The 13,582-nt window shown below is 40.0% G+C and overlaps 1 long non-coding RNA gene across 5 annotated transcripts in view; it reads left to right on the top strand.

Annotated features, from left to right (window-relative positions):
* The window catches only part of LOC309656958, a 600,722-nt gene that overhangs the window by 11,809 nt on the left and 575,331 nt on the right, over positions 1-13,582 (top strand). For 2 of the 5 annotated variants that reach the window (XR_014261623.1, XR_014261624.1), the window contains exon 1: positions 12,023-12,151. The exons of 2 other annotated variants lie outside the window; for them this stretch is intronic. This is a non-coding gene — a long non-coding RNA (uncharacterized lncRNA). Of the gene's footprint in view, positions 1-9,512; positions 12,152-13,582 lie in introns of those variants that run through there. One more of the 5 variants, XR_014261627.1, reaches the window with a different exon arrangement.

Here is a 13,582-nt window from a genome sequence, read left to right as displayed (position 1 = left end):
TTGCTGGGTCATATGATACTTCTGTGTTTACCTTTTTGAGAAACTGCCAGAGAGTTTTCCAAAGTGGCTGCACCACTATACATTCCTACCAGCAATGTATGAGGGTTCCAGTTTCTTCACGTCCTCTTTAGAGCTTGATAATGGCCATTCTAGTAGGTGTGAAGTGGTACCTCATTGCGGTTTTGATTTGTGTTTCCCTGGGGGCTAATGATGTTGAACATCTTTTTATGTGCTTATTTGCCATTTGTATATCTTTTTTGAAGAATTATGTATTCAAGTCCTTTGCCCATATTTTAATTGAATTTTTTGTCTTTGTTGTTAAGTTGTAAGACTTCTTTATATATTCTAGATACAAGTCCCCTATTAGATATATGATTTGCAAGTACTTTCTCTCATTTTGTACATTATCTTTTTCACTTAAAAAAAATATATTTAGGGACTTCCCTGGTGATGCAGTGGTTGGGAGTCTGCCTGCCAATACAGGGGACACGGGTTCAAGCCCTAGTCCGGGAAGATCCCACATGCCACGGAGCAACTAAGCCCGTGTGCCACAACTACTGAGCCTGCACTCTAGAGTCTGCGAGCCACAACTACGGAGCCCATGTGCCACAAATACTGAAGCCTGCGCACCTAGAGCTCATGCTCCACAACAAGAGAAGCCACCGCAATGAGAAGCCTGCGCACCACAACGAAAGAGTAGCCCCCACACAACGCAACTATTGAAAGTCCGTGCACAGCAATGAAGACCCAATGCAACCAAAAATAAATAAATTAAAATAAACTAAAATTTAAAAGTTAAAAAAATATATATTTATTTATTTATTTATAATAATGATTTAAGACCAGTCAATTGAGTCTTTTTTTTTTTTTAACTTTATTTATTTTTGGCTGCATTGGGTCTTCATTGCTGCACGCAGGCTATCTCTAGTTGCGGTGAGCAGGGGCTACTCTTCGTTGCGGAGCATGGGCCCTAGGCCCAAGGGCTTCAGTAGTTGCAGCATGCCGGCTCAGTAGTTGTGGCTCGCAGACCCTAGAGCACGCAGGCTTCAGTAGTTGCGGTGTGTGGGCTCAGTAGTTGCGGCGCAGGGGCTCTAGGGTGTGTGGGCTTCCATAGTTGTGGCTCATGGGCTCTAGAGCACAGGCTCAGTAGTTGTGGCTGATGGGCTTAGTTGCTCCGTGGCATATGGGATCTTCCCGGACCAGGGATCGAACCCATGTCCCCTGCATTGGCAGGCAGATTCTTAACCACTGCGCCACCAGAGAAGTCTGTATTTATTTATTTAGGCTGCACTTAGTCTTACTTGCGGCACGTGGGATCTTCGTTGAGGCACGTGGGATCTTCGCTGAGGCATGTGGGATCTTTAGTTGTGGCATGCAGGGTCTTTTAGTTGTGGCATGCGGACTTCTTAGTTTTGGCATGCAGACTCTTAGCTGCGGCATGCAAACTCTTCAGTTGTGGCGTGCATGTGGGATCTAGTTCCCTGACCAGGGATTGAACCTGGGCCCCCTGCATTGGGAGCTCAGAGTCTTACCCACTGGACCACCAGAGAAGTCCGTCACTTTCTTGATAATGTCCTTTGAAGCACAACATTTTAAAATTTTGATCAAGTCCAATTTATTAATTTTTTTTCTTTGGTTACTTGTCCTTTTGGTGCTGTACCTAAGTATTGCTTATTCCAAGGTCACAGAGATCTACCTCTATATTTTCTTCAAAGAGTTTTGTAGTTTTAGTTCTTAGATTCAGGTCCTTGATCCATTTTGAGTTAATTTTTGTATATGGTGTGAAGTGGGGCCCAATTTCATTCTTTGCGTGTGAATATCCAGTTGTCCCAGCACCATTTGTTGAAAAGATTATTCTTTTCCCGATGAATTATTTTAGTTGATTGATGAATAACTCAGTCATCAATCATCAAAGTGAATAACTCTCAGAAGTTATTCCTAATGTCAATAATAATGACTAGAATTATTGCTGGCTCTTAGTTTCCATGAAGAATTTTTGTCTCCTTCAATTTGGGTACTTCTGTTTCAGAGGTCATTGCAGGATCTCAGACTTGTATTCTTTTATTTTTTTCCCCCCATATCTACCTTTTAATTTTTATTTTGTTTTATTTATTTATTTTTAATTTATTTATTTTATTTATTTATCTTTGGCTGCATTGGGTCTTCGTTGCTGCGCATGGGCTTTCTCTAGTTGTGGCAAGTGGGGGCTGCTCTTCATTGCGGTTCGCTGGCTTCTCATTGCAGTGGCTTCTCTTGTTGCGGAGCACAGGCTCTAGGCACACGGGCTTCAGTACTTGTGGCGCACGGGCTCAGTAGTGGTGGCTCGTGGGCTCTAGAGCACAGGCTCAGTAGTTGTGGCTCACAGGCTTAGTTGCTCTGTGGCACGTGGAATCTTCCAGGACCAGGGCTCGAACCTGTATCCCCTGCGTTGGCAGGCAGATTCTTAACCACTGCACCACCAGGCAAGTCCCAGACTTGTATTCTTGATTAACACAATGCTGAACCCACTAAGGCAGGTGGCTGAGGGAGGACAATGGTGTAAGTCCCAGTCCAAGTTTGAAAGCCCAAGAACCAGGAGTTATAATGTCGAGGGCAGGAGAAGACAGATGTCCCAGCTCACAGGGAGAGAGTGAATTCACCCTTCCTCTACCTTTTTGTTTTATTCAGGCCCTCAACAGATTGGATAATGTCCACACACATTGAGGAGGGCCATCTGCTCTACTCGTTTCACCAATTCAAATGCTAACCTCTTCTGAAACACCCTCAGAAACATACCCTGAAGCACTGCTTTACCAGCTATCTGGGCATTCCTTAGCCAAGTCAAGTTGATGCATAAAATTAACCATCACAAGGATTAAATGAGTTTTAATCCTGTGAAATGCTTTACAGATATAAAGAAGGCAAATGGCAATGCTTTGACAAAAGTTGGACTAGGTTGTCCGAAAGCAAGCTTTGCACTTTGATTAATTAACTGGGTGACCTTGCCCAATCACTTAAACTCTCAATTTCCTGTTCTATGAATGCAGGTAATAATGACAAGTTTAAGGACCTTTCTGAGTTATCGTGAGACTGAAACAATGTAGTAGGTGTAAAAGTGCTTTGGAAAACTTCTTATTCTGGGCATTGCTTTCATTCTAAAAACTGCCCTTGAATTGTTTATAGTACTGATTTATCCCTGTGCTTGGGGACAGCCCCAACTAATGTTTACAATAATAAAACATTAACACGAGATTTCTTGCAACTTAGCTGGGTAAGGGCCAGGCCCTGGTACTTGCCTCACAGAAAGTAGTTATACAGTGTTTATTAACAACCAAGCTCTCAGGGAACTCGCAATGAATACTTTTGGTGCTGGGGTAAAATGTGACCGAATAATATCAACCATAGTCTTTTATTGATGACTTAGAATATAGAGGAAGTATGTTTTAAAAAAAAGTCTCAGATGACCTTATTTACATTGCGGTGTAGCTGGAAGACCTAAGTCTTCATGCCCTCGCCCACGCACCTCCCATCCACCCCAAGTAGTTACAGGGAGGAAGATAGTTTGCTCAAGGGAACCCTATCTGAGGGGAGGGGGACAGTGAACCAAATAAAGGAACTGTAGTAATCCAGAGCACTAACTCCAGTGTTGAGAAAGGTAACATTTGCCAATTATGAAGCATTTAGGTACGATTCTCTATATCCCTGTGGGTTGGTTTAGATTTAACTGCCTCTGATGATTAATGTTAAGTTTTGGAAGATACAAGTAGGTCCAAAAGTTATTGACAGGCCAAGATAGAAGATCTTTGTCACCTACCATGTCAAGAGAGACACCAAAGAGGACTGGGCACCTGGAGTATCAACAACCCCCTCCCCTACTGCCCACCTCCTCGACAAATTTCTGAGTGTTCTGTCAGACTGAGTAACTCAGAATTTGAGATATTTTCCCTAGGGGAAACACATCCCCTGGTTGGGGAAGAGATATGGCCCTGGGGCAAAAACAGTCCTTGTGAGGAAGGGTGGAATTTTCCAGAGATTAGAGAGGAGGGTGGTGCTTTCATATGAGAATATGAGGGTCCAGAAACAAGGTTAGGATCTGGGGGGATTCCAGGAAGGAAATTTCCTTTATGGAGGGTTTAACCTCTTAGGTGCTTTTCCTTTTAACCACGAAAAGTTATACTTAGTATTTAGTTTTATACTATTTCCCTCGTACTCTGTAATGCCTTTGGCTTCTTCCCACCCTTCAGTAAAGTTTGATACACAGCTTCTTATCAGCTGTGCCTCAATTTTCTTATCTGTAAAATGGAGATAATATCTACCTCTTAGGTGAGGATTAAATTAATTAATACATGTTAATTAATGTGCTAATTAGGGCTTCCCTGGTGGCGCAGTGATTAAGAATCCGCCTGCCAATGCAGGGGACACAGGTTCGAGCCCTGGTCTGGGCAGATCCCACATGCTGTGGAGCAACTAAGCCCGTGCGCCACAACTACTGAGCCTGCACTCTAGAGCCCGCGAGCCACAGGTACTGAGCCCACATGCCACAACTACTAGAGCCTGTGCTCCACAACAAGAGAAGCCACCACAATGAGAAGCCCACACACCGCACCAAAGAGTAGCCCCCGCTCGCCACAACTAGAGAAAGCCCACATGCAGCAGTGAAGACCCAGCACAGCCAAAAAAATAATAAACAAATAAATTTATTTTAAAAAAAAAGTGCTAATTAATGAGTTAAATTAGGATACCCAGCAGCACTTGGCCCATAAAAAAGCTCAGTATATGTTCACTGTTGTGCCTCTTGTTACCATACCTTCTCCTCTTCCTCTTCTCAAGGCCTTTCTTTTTTTTTTAATTTGGCCACACCATGTGGCATGTGGGATCTTAGTTGCCCGACCAGGGATCAAACCTGAGGCCCCTGCATCGGAAGCACAGAGTCTTAACCACTGGAGTACCAGGGAAGTCCCTCTCAAGGCCTTTCAGACAGCGAAAGGAGCCAGGGCTACTTCCATTTTTTGAGGCTACCAGTGTATTAAAAAATAAGGAAATTACAAAGTATGATTGCAAAATATTGGTATGCTTTAAACATTTACATATCACAAATTAATGCTTTGCAACACACACACGAGAAATACAAGCAATAAAACTGCGCTCTTTATGGGGTAATTACAATGGTATACAAATTGCATACTGTGGACACTGTAGCTCAGGGATAGGATACAAGCCTGAAGCTGAAAGGCAAGGCAAACATCAGTATCTTCCAGTCCTGTCACCTTATCTTCCTATCTTTATTTATAACCCCATTGAGAAAAATCTTTAAAGGAGAACTTTAATCCTTTCATGAATGGGAGGCCAGACCAAAAGTCCCCTCTGCACCCCTCTACTCCCAATCCTGGTGCTCAAGGCAGATTCATAAAGGGAAGTAAGGGCCCTCTCTCCCCAGATCCCTCCCACCACCTTTGCAGAGAGAGAAGTGGCCAAAGACCAAGTAGCCTGAAGGAACAGTCAAACAGATGATTCTGGAAGGGAGAAATCATTAATGTCCACTTCCACCTCAACTCTTTCCCTAACATTCATGAGGGAGATAAAAATCTAAGCGGAGAGAGAAGCTGACATTCTAGTAGCTTGAGTAATGGCTGGTTATATAGAATCACAGGTGAGCCAGGCTTCAGCTTCATGGGCTGATCCTTTCATTGTTATCTGTCTTGATGGAAATCTTTCTAAAATGGAGTCTACTTCCCCACGTTATTTAAAAGAGTGTACTGAAAATAAAAAACAGAACCAAAACATAGTCTACAAATGAAAAAGATGGATGACGTTTTATTTGAGATACCATGTGCTTGTGAATCATGTCTGAAGTGTTTTATTTTGGCAGAGAGGAATACCTAGAAACTCATAGCAGAAGATAAAAAATGCACACATATTTTCCACACTATCTCTGTTTTCTTTATATTTTCAAGTTGGTGTCATAGCTCTACATATATCATCATGGGGATGAAGAAAAGGCTTGGTATTCATTACTGTAAAGTGAACCTGCAGAGAAGTGTGACTGCAAGCATTTCTGTTGGATGAGGACCATTTAAAGTGCTTTTTTTTTTTTCTAAAAAAAAAAAAAAAAGAGTACTAATAGAGGACAAAGCTAAGAAAGCTCTTAAAACTAATTTCCTTAAGAACAAAGAAAGAAAACAAAGTTTTATTTCCAGATTGAGGCCACTCCCTCTTGACTCAAGTTTTGGCCATTATTTCATTCCCTTTTGAACCCCCAAGGTAGAGTGGGATAAGGGAAAGGGGATACACATTGTAGACCAAAGTCTTGGGTGCTGGTTTATCTCAGGTCCTTACCAGTTTATGGTTTCAGGCATCTCTGAATCTTGGATTTTCTATTTGTAAAATGACCCAGTTTGCTCCAGGAACATTATAAAGATGAAAAGCAGTAGAGATTTGTGACTATATGTATAGATGTATGATGTTGCCTAGTGCTTGTACTGGAATCTAGCTGTTGCTCAACAAAGGGCAGTTGCTATTATGTGTTAGTCACATTTTATTCCCAATTGCTTCCCTTAGTATGTTAATCTTCCCTGTTTTCATCTCAGTTGTTTTGCCCTTGCACAGTGGGATGCATGGTATGACCACCCGTTCGTTCATTCATTTATTGATTTATAAGCTTTTTATTATGGAAAACTTCAAACATACCCAAAAGTAGAGAGCGTGGTATAAGCAAGCCCAATGTACCCATCACCCAGTTGTGAGCATTAACTCATTGCCACTCTTTTTTCATCTACACTCTGTCTGCCTCCTTCCCCACTGGATTATTTTAAAATAGATCCCTGACATCATATCACCCATACGTAAATATTTTAGTATGTTATCTCTAAAAGATAAGGACTGTTTTAAAAACACAACCTACATTAGCGCACCTAAAAACAATTCCTTAATAATGTAAAAAATCTCAGAATCAGTTAATGTTCAAATTTCCCAATTGTCTCACAAATATGTCTTTTAAAAAATTGCTTGGTTTCATTAGGATCCATATGAGGCACATAGATAGCATTTGATCCATGTATTTCTTAGGTTTCTGATAATCTGTGGGTACCTCTCTCTTTTCTTTTGTCCTTGCAATTTATCTGTTGCAGAAGCAGGTCACTTGGAAGTTTGGAGTTTTCCAAATTCTGAATTTTGCGGACTGCATTCCATTGTGTTGTTTAACATGTTTCTCACCCCCGCAACACTGCCCCCCCAGCCCCCGCCCTGGATTCCCTGTAAACTGGTATTTAATTGTGATCTAATTCAGATTCTAGTTTTTGGCAAGAATATGTTATGGATGTTGTTATGGGCTGAACTATGTCTCCCCAAAATTTGTATGTTGATGTCATAATCCCCGGTACCTAAGAATGTGAACTGTTCTTGGAGACGGGATCTTTAAAGAGGTAATTTAGTTAAAATGAGATCATTAGGGTGGGCCCTAATCCAGTATGGCTGGGCCCTAATCCAGTATGGCTGGTGTCCTTATAAGAAGAGGAAATTTGGACACAGGCAGTTACAGAGTGAAAACCTAAGAAGATGGACCATCTGCAAGGCAAGGTGAGAGGCCTTAGAAGAAATCAACCCTACTGACACCTTGATTTCAGCCTTTTAGCCTCTGTGAGAAAATGAATTTCTTTTGTTTCAGCCACCCAGGCTAGAAAACGAACACAGGTGGTGTTGGGACTTTCTATCACGAGGCACATAGTGAGGGGTTGTCTCCCTCTATGGCAATATAAGCTGCCATTGAGGATTATTGACTAGATCCATTATTTCGTTCAGGGTTTGCAAAAATGGTCACATTCTAATTCTATCATTACTTTTTCATTCAACTGGGATTTATTTTTTTTTTCTAAAGAGAAATGTTTCCTTCACCAATTGTTTGGAAACTCTGAGAACAGAAATAAATGCTTGATTTTCTCTGTATTCACCAGTATTCAGAATAGTGAGTTGGTTCCCTAGCATCTTTCAGAAATGCTTCTTTTTTAAAATGAACTCATGAAGTTTAGTACATTTGACTTGTTTGAATTAATTACAGTTGTTATTCTATTTAATGTTCAGATTATTCCAACTTTGGCCAAGGGGAACTTTTTCACTATGGCTCCTGAGTCCTTTCGACACAACACCAGACTTCTTTAACTGCTTCCTCGCTTTTTATTATTACACGATATCCAGACTTGTCTTTTACATTTTCTGCTTCAACCTCAAGTCAACCATTTTTCCAAGGAAATGGTATTTGGAGGCCATGATCTAAAGATTAGCAGTGCTCATTTCTATTGGATTTATTATTGTTTTTACGACATTGCAGTGGAGGGATCTTGGCAATACTTTTTTTATTTTAAAAAGAAAAGACGGGGCTTCCCTGGTGGCGCAGTGGTTGAGAATCTGCCTGCCAATGCAGGGGACATGGGTTCGAGCCCTAGTCTGGGAAGATCCCACATGCCACGGAGCAACTAGGCCCGTGAGCCACAACTACTGAGCCTGCGTGTCTGGAGCCTGTGCTCCGCAAACAAGAGAGGCCGCGATAGTGAGAGGCCCGCGCATCGCGATGAAGAGTGGCCCCCGCTTGCCGCAACTAGAGAAAGCCCTCGCACAGAAACGAAGACCCAACACAGCCAAACATAAATAATAAATAAATAATAAATAAATTTAAAAAAAATAAAATAAAATAAAAAGAAAAAACATCATGAGTTCATAATAATACAAATTTATTATTACAGGGTATTATGTAATGTCTTTGATTTTCATAGTATTTGTATCTATTTTCTCCTAATCTGAAAATCTTGGTTCCTAACAACATTAACAATTACTTATTTGCTTTATTCTACCATGAATATAATAGTTTCAGAGTAATAACAGCAATATTATTACTAACAATATGATTACTAAACATAGTTTAAGATAGTTTTGCAGTTCTTTTTCTTTACTAGGGATACATAGCCAAATTACTATGTTTTAAAATCATGTGAAATAATTCCTTTCAATATACTTTTAGTTTTTGTTTTATTTTGTTTTTATTTCTTAGGAAGTGCCTTTATTTTTATTTTTGTTAGTTAATCATCTAGACATTTAGGTGGTTAAAAGTCAAATCTATAAAACAAATTATATGCAGAGTCTAGTTTCTCATCTTATTCCCTCTATCTTGTTCACTCTCCCCCCAGCAGGTAACATTTTGTTTTAAATATATGTAATCTCTTTTATATATATGCATATATATATATAGATATATAATAAGTGTGTGTGTATATATATATGTATATATATACCATAGATATCATGTATGTATAAGCCTATATGTATTTATTTATTTATTTATTTTTATTTATTTATTTTTTGTAATTGTATTTATTTATTTATTATTTTTGGGGGCTGTGTTGGGTCTTTGTTGCTGCGTGTGGGCTTTCTCTAGTTGTGGCGAGCAGGGGCTACTCTTCGTTGTGGTGCGCGGGCTTCTCATTGCAGTGGCTTCTCTTGTTGTGGAGAATGGGCTTTAGGCGCGGGCTTCAGTAGTTGCAGCATGCGGGCTCAGTAGTTGTGGCTCGCGGGCTCTAGAGCGCAGGCTCAGTAGTTGTGGCACACGGGCTTAGTTGCTCCGTGGCATGTGGGATCTTCCCAGATCAGGGCTCGAACCCGTGTCCCCTGCATTGGCAGGCGGATTCTTAACCTCTGTGCCACCAGGGAAGTTCCAGCATATATGTATTTAAACAGGAGCTTACTGCAATAACTTTTCTCTGCTTTTTTTTCTCACTCATTGTTATACCTTGGAAATCACTTCATAGCATATTTACAGCTTGGAGAACTCCACTGTGAGCATGGACTATTATTTATGCAGACAGCTTCCTACCGATGAACACTTAAGTTGTAGCCAGTCTTTTTCTATTCCAAGTAATGCAATTTGCACTTGGCACAGCATACACAGAAATTTTCATATTTTTGTAAGTGTATTTTTGGGATCAAAACTTGGAAGTGGAATTTCTGAGTCAAAGAGAAAATGAAAATTTTGTAGATATTGCCAACTAACCTCCATAGAAGTTGTACCATTTTGCCTTCCTACCATAAAGGAATGAAAAGTTCTGTTTCCCCAAAGTAACATCACAGAATATGTGGTCAATCTTTTGGACTTTTTGCCATCTGATAGGTAAGAAGTGGTATCTCAGCATGGTTTTAATTTACATTTCTCTCTCTTTGAGCAAGATGGAACATATTTTCATATGTTTAAGAGTCATTTGCATTTCCTTTTTTTATGAAAGAATTCTTTCTGACTCCTCCCTTTCTATGATCTCCCTGTAGTTTCCAGGTTCCTGGTGTTCCCCTGTTCAGTCCTCAGACCTTTAGGTACAACACTCAGCCTTGGACTTCCTACAGCTGTGCCTGCATCAGTGGTGGGAGAACAGTAAGAAAGGAAAAAGCAATAGGTGTTCTCCCCACCTCCTTAGGCTCAAAGTCCCTCTCATGAGAGAGAAAGGCTCCCCTCCTCAGAAAGTAGACACCTGTAGGCCCTGGCTGCTGTTACTGTTGCTATCATTGCTACTGTGGGATTGCCTGAGGGCTGGTGCATGAGAGCACAGAGAAAAGGACAACCCCCAAGAAATTTTCCATTCTCCCTTAGCATTAGCCCAGCTCTAGAAGGCTTCTCCTGGACCTCTCTTTCTCTGCCTCCTGCTAAGCTCTGGATATCAGGATGTCTAGAAACCAGGTTGGGGATACCAGGGGAAAAAGGGGGAATTCACAGCTGGTTTGGTGGTATTTCAAATTCTGATCTTCTCTAATTTGCCTTCTATGGTTTAAGTTAAGAAAACTTCAGGCTTTCTAGCCATATCTACTGGGAGAGAATGTGCTTACATCATCTTACCTGGAACTGGCACTCCTGCCTCAGGGATTTTCCACTTATTTTCTTCGCTGCTTGAAATGCTTTTCACCTAGATATTTGATTGACCAACTCCTACTCATATTTCAGGTTTTAACTCAATTGTCACCTGCTCAGATAAGCCTTTTCTGACTACTCTCTATAAAGTAGCCTCTTCCAATCCTAGACACCCTTTGCCACAGTATTATGTTGTCTTCATAGCATTGATCATGACCTGAACTTATCTTCTTTACTTGCTCCTCGTCTGTATCCCCCTAAATCTATGAAGACAAGGACACATCTTGCTAATTACTTTCTCACCTGTATTTAGAATATTGACATCTAGAAAGTGTTCAGTAAATAGGTATTGAATAAAAGAATGCAAAGGAATTAAGCAGTATTGGGGTAAAATAAAATTTGTTGGCTGATGGTCTGAGGAAGTGTAATATCATTACACTGAGGCCACAAGCATGGGGTAGTGGCCATGTGGTGTGGGAGTAGAAATCAAAATCATGGCCCTCATCTTGGCTGTGCCACTAATTTGCTCTGTGGTATTGGAAGTTACTTTATCTCTTTAAGCTTTAATTTTCTCATCTGAGAAATGCTAGATTGAGATTTGTTGACCATGAAAGTCCTTCCAACTTCAGCATCTTAAGCTTCTTAAACATTTAAGTCAACAGCATGCCTTTAAAATTTAGTTACATGATCCAAAAGAATCAGTTATACCAGAAGAACCTGTCTCTCCACAGTATGAAATTTTCCTTTGGCAAGAAAGTATGAATGAGATAATGATGGGAAACAAGGTCTCGGTACGTTCTGACACTGAAATGACTGGCTCGCTCCCGGCAGTATACATCTATTTCAATCATTATTTTTTCTTCTCCAATTTCAGGTATCGCATCTAGTCCAAATATAAGCTTAGCTCCACTCCCGTACTACAATGTGATTTTAACTTTGGGAACTGTTGGGTGTTTGTTTCCTTACCCAGATTCTCCACACACACAACACGCAGAGAAGGAGGGAGTTTCCTGAAACACCTGGCACTACCGACCTGCCTCCTCCCCACACATTTTCCCAGCACTGATCCTCCAGTTAAATCTGGGTTAGTAGAGTTGCACCTCCCCTTCCCACTGTAACAGGTGTGGGCCCAGAGATCCTATTATTACTAGCTTGCAGCAGACATCCTGGGCCTGTCCAATTTGGCTTAAATATTTTGGTTTCCCTCAAGTTCCTTGGGAGTTTGGATTTGAGAAACCTCAGGCCAAATCCAAACACATCGAGGCCCTAGAAGTCTGCACCAGGAATGTGGTGGTATGTAAATGAATCACTTTGCTATTTATATTTCTCTCTAGTGTTGGTGTATGAATCATATCCAAATTATTTGCCACAATGGGATGAATAGCCTTTTTCAGAAAAGTCTGGAAAAAGGGCCTATTTTCTCCTTTTCTCTAGTTTCTCTCATGTTTTCATCTATTTACTGGTATTAGATGGATACTCATTCACAAAACATTTGCTATGTTCTAGACACTGTCTAGCCTTTGGGATGAATCTAGATGCAAGGAGAGCTTTTATTTTCCTTCATAAATATTTTGACCTTTTATTGCTATTCAGTTCTTCCTTTACTGCATCTCTGAATCTCTGAAGATAGTGCCTGTGGTTTCCTTAATATAAAGCTAATAAAATTGTCACTCAGAGTATTTTTAAATGACATGTACAATTATTAGATAGTCTTGCTGCTGGGCAGTGGGGCATAATTAGATTTTGCTGTCATAAAGTATTAAAGTGAGAAAGTTTATGGACTGTATGTACTGTTTGGAGAGAGTTATTTTTCTTTATTTATGTGGGCCCATGTTTAAGAGTGATTCAGGGACTTCCCTGAATCCAGTGGTAAAGAATCTGCCTTCCAATGCAGGGGACACGGGTTCAATCCCTGGTCCGGGAACTAAGATCCCACATGCCAAGGGGCAGCTAAGCCCGCGCACCACAACTACTGAGCCCATACGCCTCAACTAGAGAGAAGCCTCCATGCCACAACGAAGATTCCACAAGTAAGACCCGACACAGCCAAAAATAAATAAAATAAAATAAATAAATAAATAAAAAAGAGTGATTCAGAAATTCAAAACTGAAGTGCACGATTGTCACACTTTAAGTTCAGAGATGTTCATTACCGTGTTACCATACAAAACACTGGATATGATCTGATTGTTCAATATAGAGAACTGATTAAATAAATTAGAAGATAATTCAGTACAGCCATTACGATTATTGTAAAGTTGTAGTAATATTGGAATGTGTATACAATATATTATTAAATAAAATAATTAGGTTATAGCAGCGTATGACCCAGTTTTATTTTTTAAATTGTAAATAAATGTATTTGTAAAAAATATAAAAATAAGTTAAAAATGTAAAAACTATTAAGATTAGTTACATGTAAATAAATAAATTATAAACAAATAAATATGTTTATCAATATATTATATACACATATGTAAATGCACAGATATGTGTGTATATTTATATATGTTTATATATATATATTTTACCAACCTCAAGGAAAATTCTGAATTCTCTTTAAATATTAATAATCAGTGATTATCTCTAAATTATGGGTGATTTATGGTATAACATGGTTAATCTCAAGAATTTTGGAGCTAGATCGCATGGATATAAATCCTGGCTCTACCAGCCATGTGACCTTTGTTTGGCAAGTTATGTAACCTCTACATGCTTCTATTT

Source organism: Balaenoptera physalus (genome assembly GCF_965194825.1).
Source record: "Balaenoptera physalus genome assembly, chromosome: 3".
Taxonomy (NCBI): Eukaryota; Metazoa; Chordata; class Mammalia; order Artiodactyla; family Balaenopteridae; genus Balaenoptera; species Balaenoptera physalus.
Note: the sequence above shows the minus strand (reverse complement) of the source record. Positions and strands in the feature narration are given on the sequence as shown.